The 12,395-nt window shown below is 41.0% G+C and overlaps 1 protein-coding gene across 1 annotated transcript in view; it reads left to right on the forward strand.

Annotated features, from left to right (window-relative positions):
* LOC132816760 (elongation of very long chain fatty acids protein 6-like) overlaps positions 1 to 12,395 on the forward strand; it is a 110,990-nt gene that overhangs the window by 81,012 nt on the left and 17,583 nt on the right. The gene's annotated exons all lie outside the window — the stretch shown is intronic.

Below are 12,395 nucleotides of genomic sequence, written 5' to 3' on the forward strand. Positions count from 1 at the left end.
CAGCTGGGGAAGTGGGCCAAGAAATGGCAAATGGAGTTTAAAGTCTTGCATTTTGGAAACTCAAATCAAAGTAGGAGTTTCTTGGTGAATGGTGGGGCCTCATGTGGTGGAACAGAGGGATCTTGCAGTTCAGGTGCATAGTTCTCTGAATGTGGAGTCACAGGTAGAAGGGCAATGAAAAAGATTTTTGGCACACTGGCCTTCATCGGTCAAGGCATTGAGTTTAGAAGTTGAGAAGCTTTATGTTGCAGTTGTACAGGACTTTGGTGTGGCTGCATTTGGAATATTTGGTCACCTTGCTATAGGAAGAGTGGTATTAAGTTGAAAGAGTGCAGAAGAAATTTACAAGGATGTTTCCTGGACTCAACGGTATGAGTTATAGGAAGGGGTTGGACAAGCAAGGACTTCATTCTTTCGAGCATAGGAGATTGAGGGGCGATCTTAGGGAAGTGTATAAGATCATGAGAGGCTTGGATACGGTGAATGCATTCAGTCTTATTCCTATGGTTGGGGAATCGAGACTAGAGGGCATCAGTTTAGGATTAGAGGAGAAGGAATAAAATGAACCTGAGCGGCAACATTTTACACTGAAGGTGGTATGCACATAGAATGATCTGCTAGTGGAAGTGGTTGAGGTGAGTGCGTTAACAACATTGAAAAGGCATTTGGGCAAATACATGGATAGGGAAGGTTTAGATGGATATGGGCCAAGTGCAGGGAAGTGGGGTTAGAGTGGATGGACATTTTGGTCGGCATGGACTGTTCAAAGAGGTAAAAACAAGGACTGCAGATGCTAGAAACCAGAGTCTAGATTACAGTGGTGCTGGAAAAGTACAGCAGGTCAGGCAGCATCTGAGGAGCAGGAAAATCAACGTTTCGGGCAAAAGCCTTCATTAGAAATGATGAAGGGCTTTTGCCTGAAACGTCAATTTTCCTGCTCCTCGGATGCTGCTTGACCTCCAGTGCTTTTCCAGCACCACTCTAATCTAGATTTATGGACTGTCAAAGAGCCTCTCTCCATGTTGTAGGACTCCATCACTTTATAGTCATAAATGATAAATGACCTCCACAAACTTTTTTAAACTGTTTTTGTAAGAAAAGCATTACAAGCGATGGCAACATCTTGAAAAATGTCCTTATTACAGAGGTGGTGGTACTGGGTGTCTTAAGACACATAAAGGTGGATAAATCCCCAGGATCTGATCAAATGTACGCTAGAACTCTGAGAAGCAAAGAAAGTGATTGCCAGGTGCCTTGCTGAGATACTTGTATCATCAATAGTCATGGGTAATGTGCTGAAAGACTGGAGGTTGGCTATTGTGGTGCCACTATTTAAGAAACATGGTAAGGAAAAGCTAGGGAACTATAGACCAGTGAGTCTGATATTGATGGTGGGCAAGTTGTTGGAAGGAATCCTGAGGGATAGGATTTACGATGCAAGAACTGATTTTAAAGATAGTCAGCGTGGCTTTGTGCTTGAGAAATCAGGTCTCACTAACTTGATTGAGTTTTTTGAAGAAGCAACAAAAGAAGATTGATGAGGGCAGAGCAGTGGACATGATCTATGTGGACGTGATCTGTATGGACTTCAGTAAGGCATTTGATGAGGTTCCTCATAATAGACTAGTTAGCAAGGTTAGATCATGTGGAATACAGAGAGAACTAGCCATTTGGAGACAGAACTGGCTCGAAGGTAGAAAAGAGGGTGGCAGTGGAGGATTGCTTTTTGGACTGGAAGCCTGTGACCAATGGTATGCGACAAGGGTCAGTGCTGGGTCCACCTGCTTTCTGTCATTTATATAAATGATTTGAAAGTGACTGTAGGTACAGTTAAGAAGTTTGCAAATTACACCAAAATTGGACGCATAGTGGATAGGAAAAAGGTTACCTCCGTACAGCAGAAGCTTGATCAGACTGGCAGATGAAGTTTAATTTAGATAAATGTGAGGTGATGCAATTTGAAAACTCGAATCAGGACAGGATGTGTACACTTTATGGTAAGATCCTGGGGAATGTTGCTGAAGTGCAGGTTCCTTGAAAGTAGAGTTGCAGGTAGATGGGATGAAGAAGTTGTTGATTGATATGCTTTTCTTTATTGGTCAGTGCACGAAGTACAGGAATTGGGAGGTCATTGGTGTGACTGTATAGGACATTGGTTAGGCTGCTTTTGGAATAGTGTGCAATTCTGGTCTCCCTGCTGTAGGAAGGATGTAGTGAAACTTGAAAGGGTTCAGAAAAGATTTACAAGGATGTTGCCAGGATTGGAGGGTTTGAGCTATAGGGAGAGGCTGAATAGACTGCGGCTGTTTTCCCTGGAGCATCAGAGACTGAGGGGTGACCTTATAGAGGTTTATAAAATCATGAGATACATTGATAGGGTAAATAAACAAAGTCTTTTCCCTAGGATGGGGGAGTCCAGAACTAGAAGACCTAGGTTTAGGGTGGGAGGGGAAAGATTTAAAAGGGACCTAAGGGGCAATCTTTACATACACCACCCTCTGCATCAATGGAATGAGCTGCCAAAGAAAGTGGCAGAGGCTTTAACACTCAAAAGGCACCTGGATGGGTATATGTACAGAAGGGTTTAGAGGGTTATTGGCCCAGTGCTAGCAAATGGGACTAGATTAATTTAGGATACCTGGTTGGCGTACATGGGTATGACCAAAAAGTCTATTTCCACGCTGTATATTTGTAACACTCGAAGAAAATTTTTGACTCTGCTACAGCATTCTATGGTAACATGAGGAACTAATTCGATGTTTTCTTCTTGATTATGAAAAGATCAAATGGATTCAAGATCCATGACCCCAAGAAGTTATGGTACAAGCTGGAATTTTACATCTCGATTAGAGTATCCCAGCTAGGCTTTCATTTTGTGCCATTTAACACTGCAATAAACCACTTGCGTGGAAATCACTTAAAGTGCCTCCATATATGCACCAGCATGTGTGCACAACATTTGTTTAATTTCATGAAATATTTATAGCTTTTATATTTAAATCTAAAGTTCAAAATCACTGACTTTCAAGTTTTTTACATAACATGTTCATCACCTAAATAATTTTCTCAGATTCACAGAATATACTGCTAGGAACTGGTTACATCATGTTTCGAGATTAGACTGGATTCCCTATAGTGTGGAAACTGACCCTTTGGCCCAACAAGTCCACACTGACCCTCTGAAGAGTTACCCACACTGACCCATTCCCCTACCCTATATTTACCCTTGACTCATGCACTTTAGGCAATTTATCTGACCGGCACATGTTTGAATTGAGGGAGGAAACCGGAGCACCTGGAGAAAACCCATGCAGACACTGGGAGAATGTGCAAACTCCACACAGGCAGTCGCCCGAGAGGGAATCAAACTCGGGTCCCTGGTGCTGTGAGGTAGCAGTGCTAACCATTGAGCCACAGTGCTGCCCTGTTTCCTGCATCAGTCAGTAGAGGATGAAGGAACAGACTAATTTGAGAAATCCAAATACCATCACCATTCATTATTCAGCAATGGGCGGCACGTTGGCACAGTGGTTAGCAGTGCTGTTTCATAGTGCCAGAGACCCGGGTTCCATTCCCTCCTCCGGCAACTGTCTGCGTGGAGTATGCACATTCTTCACATGTCTGCGTGGGTTTCCTCTGGGTGCTCCATTTTCCTCCCACAGTCTAAAAATACGCAGGTTAAGTGAATTGGCCATACTAAATTGCCTGTAGTGTTAGGTGTAGTGGAATTGCTGTTTGGAGGGTCAGTGTGGACTTGTTGGGCCAAAGGGCCTGTTTCCATACTGTAAGTAATCTAATCAGAAAAAAAGGGCATTCTGCCATGCAAGAGTGCAGCAGAACTGAAAAGCACCAATCATAGTTGCAGCAAATTGAAACATTGTTGACAATAACTTGTGACGAATTCCATGTAGATAAAGAACAGCAATTGCCTGAAGCCTCAAGAGTTTATTTGTCTCCCTTGACTGCTATTTGACTACAACCTACTCCAGTCTTCCTTCATAGTCAGAACAAAGCATACGGGCTGTGTGGTGTGTGTGAGGTGAGCATAAAACAGCCTCATCTTGAGCAGTGGTTGACTGTGATCTGAGACTACAGGTTTATTTGGAGATGTTTTTCTAAGTGAGAAAGTATGAACAGGTAGGGAAAGAGTTACATTTAAGGTTACAGGACAAAGGTTCAGCTGGTGTGACTTTGACCAGATAAGAACTTGCAGTAAACAATGAGGTGCTGGAGGCAAGGGTAGTGGTTTAACCAAGTGAAGAACATCCATTGTGCAATGCCAGAATTCAGATTTCTCTGGAGTGAATCAGAAGGTCAGACTGAATTTTGCTTTCAAGTTGGATTTTACTGAAGGAGATTTTGGATCACTGGCTCGTTTCTACTCACCTTGGAGGGGGTGGAGTGGTCACTAAGGACTATGGATTTAAGAAATTTACTAGTGAACTTCTTTTTCCACGTGGGAGGATCCTGCAGATTCTATCTATTGCATAGACTAGTAAATTTTATTGTTATAATCATTGTATGCTGTGTGTTAATAACTTAAGTAATGGTAGTAAGATTAATCGAAGCAAGCGCTCAGAGACACAGTATGGCTCTACTTTTTTCATTTTTATTCTAAGCCCTGGAGAGAGAGAGAGAGATATCATCTGTGTACGCAAAGACATGGGTTCTCAGTCCTCTCTCGAACAGCAGGTTCTTAAGGAATTATATAGTCACTTACAGGGAGCAGCATCCAAATAAGGTACCATCTATATTGATTGGGTGATGATTACAATCAGTGAGCATTAGCTGTAAAGATTAAGCCATCTGGCATTACACAATAGATGTTCTGCACCTCACTAAACCACTAACTCCAGAACCTCATTGTTTTCTGCAAGTTCTTACCTGGTCGAAGTCATGCCTTTGTCCCGCAACCCTAAACTTAACTCTTTCTGTACCTGGTCATGCCTTATACACATTCTCATAAGTACCTTTTGGTTGTGGCTGTATCAAGTCTCCATTATCATCCTTCAACATGAATGATATATGATAAGTTAGTGAAAATTTCCTATATCCACTTTTGGGCAATAAATGGTATTAAGGATTTGGGCATGATTTTTCAAATGCAGGTTTCTTGCCACACTATCTTGCAATCACAGTAATCCCACAGCCATTTAACACACTGAAGATCATTAATTTCTTGGCACTGGATCTTCTGCTCCTCATTCAGGTAACAGCCTGGTCTCCAAAAGTTGATGGTGTACCTCACTTCATATAGAGAGGCAGCCCAGGTTAGCTGGAGCTCTTGATGGAGAGGTCAGAAGAAGGAAGAAACAGCTCAGGGGCTAGGCTCTGAGAGGATTCCTGATGTAGAAAAGGAGGCCTCCCACTTTATGCTTCAGGCCTGAGCAGGGTTCCATCCTGGGTATCCACCCTGTCCCTGAACAACTCATGGTAACTTCATAATCAAGGCTGGGAAGGACATGGCCTTAAATTGCTGACTTGTGAACCTCTGTTATCTGGGTTTAGATCAGAGTGGTGCTGGAAAAGCACAGCAGGTCAGGCAGCATCCTGATGAAGGGCTTTTGCCCGAAACGTCGATTTTTTTTTCCCTGCTCCTCGGATGCTGCCTGACCTGCTGTGCTTTTTCAGCACCACTCTGATCTAAACTCTGGTTTTCAGCATCTGCAGTCCTTGCTTTTGCCTAACCTCAGTTTTCTGACCCCACCTCCAATTATTGACCAGTTGTGGCTTAGTGAGAAAGCCACCTTGGTATGAACAACTTTTAAATTTCTGCCCTTTATATTTTGAGCTTTTTTTTCAATACCTAAGATTGAAAGGCTTTCTGAACTATTGTCTGAAAGTCTCTTTCCTTTGAAATATTTGGAGTCTGAATCATAAAGAACGATAAGAAAAGTCAATTTCAAGTGATCTGACCGATTTTAAAGGCCTGATTTGATTAGGGAGATCTCTTTAATGTACAACTCAATTTATAGAATATATTTCTGAGAAAACTATATGGTATGTTATACCAATGGAAGTCCAGAAAAAATAGTTCTGCTGTACACTACTCCTTGTGATAGTCTGATTCCTTGTTTAGATTCAAGACTACATGAGTAATAAAGAAAAGCTCTTCTGCATTTAGTCAACGCAGTGAACTATTAGCTGGAAGAAACTGCCATTCTATTGGAATAAGGAAATGATATTCGTTTAAGGTGCTACATTAAAGCAAATTGTTTTTGTATTTTCCCAGTGTTACTCTTTCAGCTTTGATCTCACTGAATAGTGGAACAGGTTTGAGGAGCCGAATAGCCTCCTAGTGTTCCGATTTTCTTATGGGTTCAGTAGGGTAACAGGATAGAAATTGAGCTTTGTTATTTCTGGAGCAGTTACAAAAACTTTGTTTTCTTGAAAACCTTTAGAGTCACAGCTTGCAACGACTTGAGGGTTTTCTTCAGTTTATAGTGAGTTTTGCCTGCCATGAGTCTTGTGATTTGTTTTCAAAACTGCAGTCACTCTTTTAAGCATGTTATTTGTAAAATAATAGTTCTTTATCATTTCAGTCCCAAGTTTTTCGAACCACAAAAGTAGAAAGGCATGGTCCTTACCTAGCACTCTTTTAGTCCCATCATAATGTTGGTGGGATTTATATTCAATGAATAAACTATAGAATTGAAAACCAGTCCCATTAATGGTGACAATGAAATTAAAATTGGCAAAAATGCCTGTCTGGTTCACCAATGCCCTATTTTTGAGAAGGGAATCTGCTATCCTTACCTGATTTGATCTACGTGTGATTTGATGGTGTGCCTACAGCAATACCATTGACTCTCCAAGCAAACCACTACATCGACAGTGATTAGGAAATGCCACTGGGCGGCACGGTGGCTCAGTGGTTAGCACTGCTGCCTCAGCGCCAGGGACACAGGATCAGTTCCCACCTCCGGCAACTGTCTGTGTGGAGTTTGCACATTCTCCCTGTGTCTGTGTGGATTTCCTCCTGGTGGTCCGGTTTCCTCCCACAGTCCAAAAATTTGCAGATTAGGTGAATTGACCATGCTAAATTGCCTGTAGTGTTAGGTGCATTAGTCAGGGGTATATGTAGGGGAATAGGTCTGGGACGGTTGCTCTTCGGAGGGTCAGTGTGGACTTGTTAGGCTGAAGAGCCTGTTTTCACACTGTAGGGAATCTAAGAAAAAATGTTGACCATGCCAGTGATGCCCATCTCTCCTCCAAATATAAATAAAATTCCCCTTTTACCACCAATAGTTCTAGATTGAGTATAGGACTTTGAAGGTCATGTTGTGACTGTGCAGGATCACTTTAGTAATACTGCATGCAACTCTGGTCTCCCTGCGATAGGAAAGAAGTTGTGAAACTTGTCAATCTTTTCTGAACCATTTCAAGGCTGTTGCCAGAGTTGGAGGGCTTGAGCTATATGGATAGGTTGATAGACTGGGGCTGTTCGCCTTGGAGCACTAGAGGCTGAGAGGTGACCTTTATAGAGGTTTATAAAATCATGAGGGGCATGGCTAGTGTGAACAGTCAAGGTCTTTTCCCCAGAGTGGGGAAGTCCAAAACTAGAGGACATAGGTTTAAGGTGAGAGGGATAAGATTAAAGAGGGGCCCTTGGGGCAACATTTCCACGCAGAGGGTGGTAAGAGTGTGGAATGAGCTGCCAGAAGAAGTGGAGTCGGGTGCAACTACAATATTTAAAAGGGTGAGTAAATGAATAGGAAGCATTTAGAAGGATATGCGTCAAGTGCTACCAAGTGGGACTAGATTAATTTAGAATACCTGGTTGGCTTGGACAAGTTCGTCTGTTTCAGGGTGCACATCTCCATGACTCTGTTAGATTAGAACTACTGCTTTGTGCAAGATAAACTTCACTATAAACTGGGTTAAATGGCTTGTTTTGATTGTTATTTTTATGCAAAAATTTGTTTGGTAGTACAGAAATTAAACTTTGCCTAAAGCAAACGAAGTTGAATTATTTTGTCTCTACTCATTTAAAACTAGGACTCAAGAAACACACAAAAAATGGATGCCACTTAGTGCAGAATAAGAGGATGCTGATTGTTTGAGCCATCATTGCCATGGAGATTCTGATAGTTAAGTGTCAGTCTCAATTCTCAGACCAGGCAGAGGAATTATAATTGACCAAGGTGTTGCAATGGGAATTGAGCAGCGATTGGCTATGTCTATGGCTTTTTTTTTAAATGGATAAGGTACCATGCACATACAAATTCCTTTTGTCTTCATGAAACTGAGTGTATTAATCAACATCTTACTCCTACCAGCTGTCTAAGGTTTAATGCTTGCCACAACCTCCATTCTCTTCCTCAGTCTTGTGACCCAAGAAATAAGACTTTGACCAGTAATTCTTCATATGAGCCACTGAAATATTATTTTCAAATGGTATGCCTGTTTGGTCAAGTACCAACAATTACTACTATTGAAATCTCATGATTATGAATTGTGTTTCCTTTAGTATTTTATAATCCTCTGTATATAAGTTGAGCCCTCTGCAATGTGCAAGCTTAGAAGTTAAAAGCAATAAATGATTTGTTAATAATAAGTGGGCAGAAGATTTGGTCACCAGCCAATTAATCTTTTGACATAGTGTGCATATTGACGCAGGCATCACTTCATTGACAAAGGAGCAGTGCTTCAAAGCTTGTGATTTTAAATAAACTTGTTGGACTATAACCTGATGTCATGTAATTTCTGACCTTGTCCACCCCAGTCCAACACCGGCACCTCCACATCATGTTTTGTATGATGATTTCTCATTCCTTATTAGTGGAGTACCAGGGCGATGTTGGCATAGTGGTGATGTTACTTGACTAGTAATTTGGAGGCCCAGGCTATTGTACTGGGGTCACTGGTTCAAGCCACAGCTTCAAATTAGTAGTAACGGGAACTGAGCTAAAATATTATGTAAAAACCACCACCTTTAGCAGCTTTGAATATGTGACCCAAAATCTACACACACATTGTTGATTCTTAGTTGCCCTGTGGAATGGCCTAGCAAGCCACTCAGTTCAAAGGTAATTAAAGATGAGCAATAAATCCCATGAAAGTATATTTTTTAAAAAGTTTTTCTTTTCAAACACCTAACTTTCCATCCTAACCATTATGTCTGACATTCCTTTGAAGTGCAGAGATGTGTATGGAATCATTTCCATTTTCTTAGAACTAATGAAACTGTAGTCTAGTTATTTTCTTTCCCAAAACGATCCATGTCTTTGCGATTGGAGTCACTTATCTGTACTTTTGTTCTTGGTGTTTTTAATTTTCCATGTCCATCTCTATTGAACCACTTTCATTAAAGGAAATGAAAACATCATTAATCTTTTGCTATTTCAAATTTAGCTGTTACCTTGATTAATTTTTTTAAACAAATACACCAATCAGAACAGATAGATTTTACTGGCATGTGTGCCTGTTTGTGTCTATTATTTAGCCCTTCAGAATGTGTATTTGTTGCCTGTCAGGTATTTAGGTACATGTGTTTGTTGTTAAAACAACAAAGTTTGATCTGAAATGAAGCAAATTGGCATGTACTTCAGAATCCAGACTAGGAGTTCCATCACGGTTCAACTTTTTATAAAAATCAGTGTAGTTTGTACTCCATTGAACCAGGTTTTTGACACACAGTAAATCTGTTTGAAAATGAACCATTATCTTTGTCAAAATGAGTGAAGGAATGTAATGGACAATGCTTTCTCATGTCTTATCAACCTTCCATTTGCATGTTAATTTATTTATCAAAGCTGTTTTCTTCCTGTTAACTGTTCTTGTATTTTGCCTGAAAATTTTGAAAAACTTATTTGTATGCTGTATTAGGATTCAAACTTATAATTCAAATTAATAATAAATAATCTGATGACTTAGAAAACTTGTGTGGCAGATGAAACATGCACAAGCAAATCCAAACCTTTCAAACCTTAAAATCAAGTGCTGTAAATAACACATTTGTTGATTACTTGGCCATCAATGTCTAATTGGTTGTGATAAATTCTACGTATGTGAATATGACAAAGTATTGTTATTAAGTACCACCAATTTATATTTGTAAATATGCTATATTGTAAGAATACCACTGTACAGTAATATGCTGTTACCTTGCTTCTAGAATCCCAGCTGATGTGTCTCTCAAAACAGACTGCTGGGGTAAGCAGTTTATTTTGCTGTTATGAACACTTTAGCTAGAATCTGCATTGCTTACATTAGCAGGCACTACAACGCAATAAATAGTTTAGACCATCACTTAAACCATCAATTTCTCTCATCCTATAGTTTTGAGATACTCCTCTAAAAATAAGAGTATTTGGGTCAGGTTTATTGACTCAGTATCAGCTTCGCAATGGGCAAGCTTTATTAATAATACAGTTTCTCTTTAGTATCACACAGACTTGCGGGCAGAGGTGTTCCTATTGTTCTTCGTGACTGCTATGCAGTATGGGGTTTCAACCAAAATGTCTACAGCGTGCCTCCTGGGTTTCCATGGATCCTTTATAAACCAAACACATTATACAATATTTTGGGGTGGGGGTGAGGTGTTGTAGGCACATATATGTCCAAATGTCAGTGATCACAAATGCAACTGAAGATTCATGTCTGTGTGCATCAGAGATCTTGCAGATCTCTGATGCACAGATGCAGTTGGACATTACCTGGAAGTTTAAACCTCTGATATGTAATTCATCAGCTACCTGGGATCCTCTGTGAATGGCTGCTCAAGAAACAGAGTTTTTGGACTGTTCCACTGTACTTGGATATTTGCCCCAGAATAAAGTACAGGTAACCCCATAGCTGATGCTGTACCCTGACCTGAACCTGACTATACCCCAATCACCTAATTTTACCACAATCATCCAACTCTAATGACCGCACAAATCTTCACTTTAAAATGTCCAACTAAATAGTCCCCTTCACAGCTCTACCCTGCTTTTCATTATGTTCCCTGGGGGATTCTGCACTGTGCATTTCTTTCATAGGCTGGATCAAAAGATCCAGAATAAATTCTGCAGCCATGTTGATAGGAAAATTGCACCATGCTGTTAGCATTATTGCTACTGGCGTAATGGTGTGATTCTGGGGATAATTAATAGATACCCAAAAACCTCAGGAAAGGACCAACTGGTCCATCAGGCTAGTCTCATCCCATCATGATGTACACACATCATCATCTCAAAGTATAACTCCCTAACACTCGAAGCCTACTCTGACACCTAGTTTAATGCCTCTTAGTTGTCAGTTGTGCAGACTGACTGACTGTTTGGAGAGCTTCACTTTCCCCATGAATCTGGACGCCATATTTGAGATGCAACTAGACTAAAGTCTTCCATAAAGGAAAGGATTGTGTTTCTGTTTTATATTTTAATTATCTTGGCTATACATACAAAACTCACTTTGTTTTTACAGAAGCCTCTTGGGACTAGATAAGAAATTATTGATTAATTTTTTGCCAGTTATTGTGATACAGTTTGGTTTTGTGTTTTCATCAGGGGGAGTGCTATCAAAACAAATGCAAGCAAACAAACTGGTTAAGGTGATGCATTGAATGCAAGAGCAGGAGTAGGCCATTCAGCCCCTTGAGCCTGTTCCAACAAGTAGAAGCTCTTAGAACTCTCAATCCTAACCCGATACAGTCCGCTTCGATTTACTCTTCAAAATTCACAGGCAGGACTGCCTGGGCAGACCCATTGTTTCTGCCTGATCCTGCCCCACAGACATCGTTTCTTCCTACCTCGACTCGTTTCTTTTTTTTTTGACCCCTTGTCCAGTCCCCAATTCCATCTGCAATTTTTCTGCCTGCTTTACATAACTTTCAGAATTTCCAGTTTGTGGGCTCCAGCCGACTCCTCTTTACCACTGATGTGCAATTTCTTTACATGTCCATCCCTCATTAGGATGGTCTCAGGACTCTTTCCTTTTTCCTGTTTTTAAAAAAGGCCTGAACTATCCCCACCCTCCACCATTCTCCTCTGCCTGACCAAGTTCATCCTCACTTTGAACAAATTCTCCTTTAACTCCTCTCACTTTCTTCAGATCAAAGAAGTGGCTGTAGGTACCTGCATGGGTTATGCAGTTATGCCTGTCTCATTGTGGGGTACGTGAAACTTTTCTTGCCCTCTTCCTCCTCGCCACCCCTACGCTCGCTCACTCTCTCACACTCTCTCACTCTCACACTCTCTCACTCTCTCACTCTCTCACTCTCTCACTCTCTCTCACTCTCACACTCTCACACTCTCACACTCTCACTCTCTCACTCTCTCACTCTCTCACTCTCTCACTCTCTCACTCTCTCACTCTCTCACTCTCTCACTCTCTCACTCTCTCACTCTCTCACTCTCTCACTCTCTCACTCTCTCACTCTCTCACTCTCTCACTCTCTCTCTCTCTCTCTC

Source organism: Hemiscyllium ocellatum, chromosome 1 (assembly GCF_020745735.1).
Source record: "Hemiscyllium ocellatum isolate sHemOce1 chromosome 1, sHemOce1.pat.X.cur, whole genome shotgun sequence".
Classification (NCBI taxonomy): Eukaryota; Metazoa; Chordata; class Chondrichthyes; order Orectolobiformes; family Hemiscylliidae; genus Hemiscyllium; species Hemiscyllium ocellatum.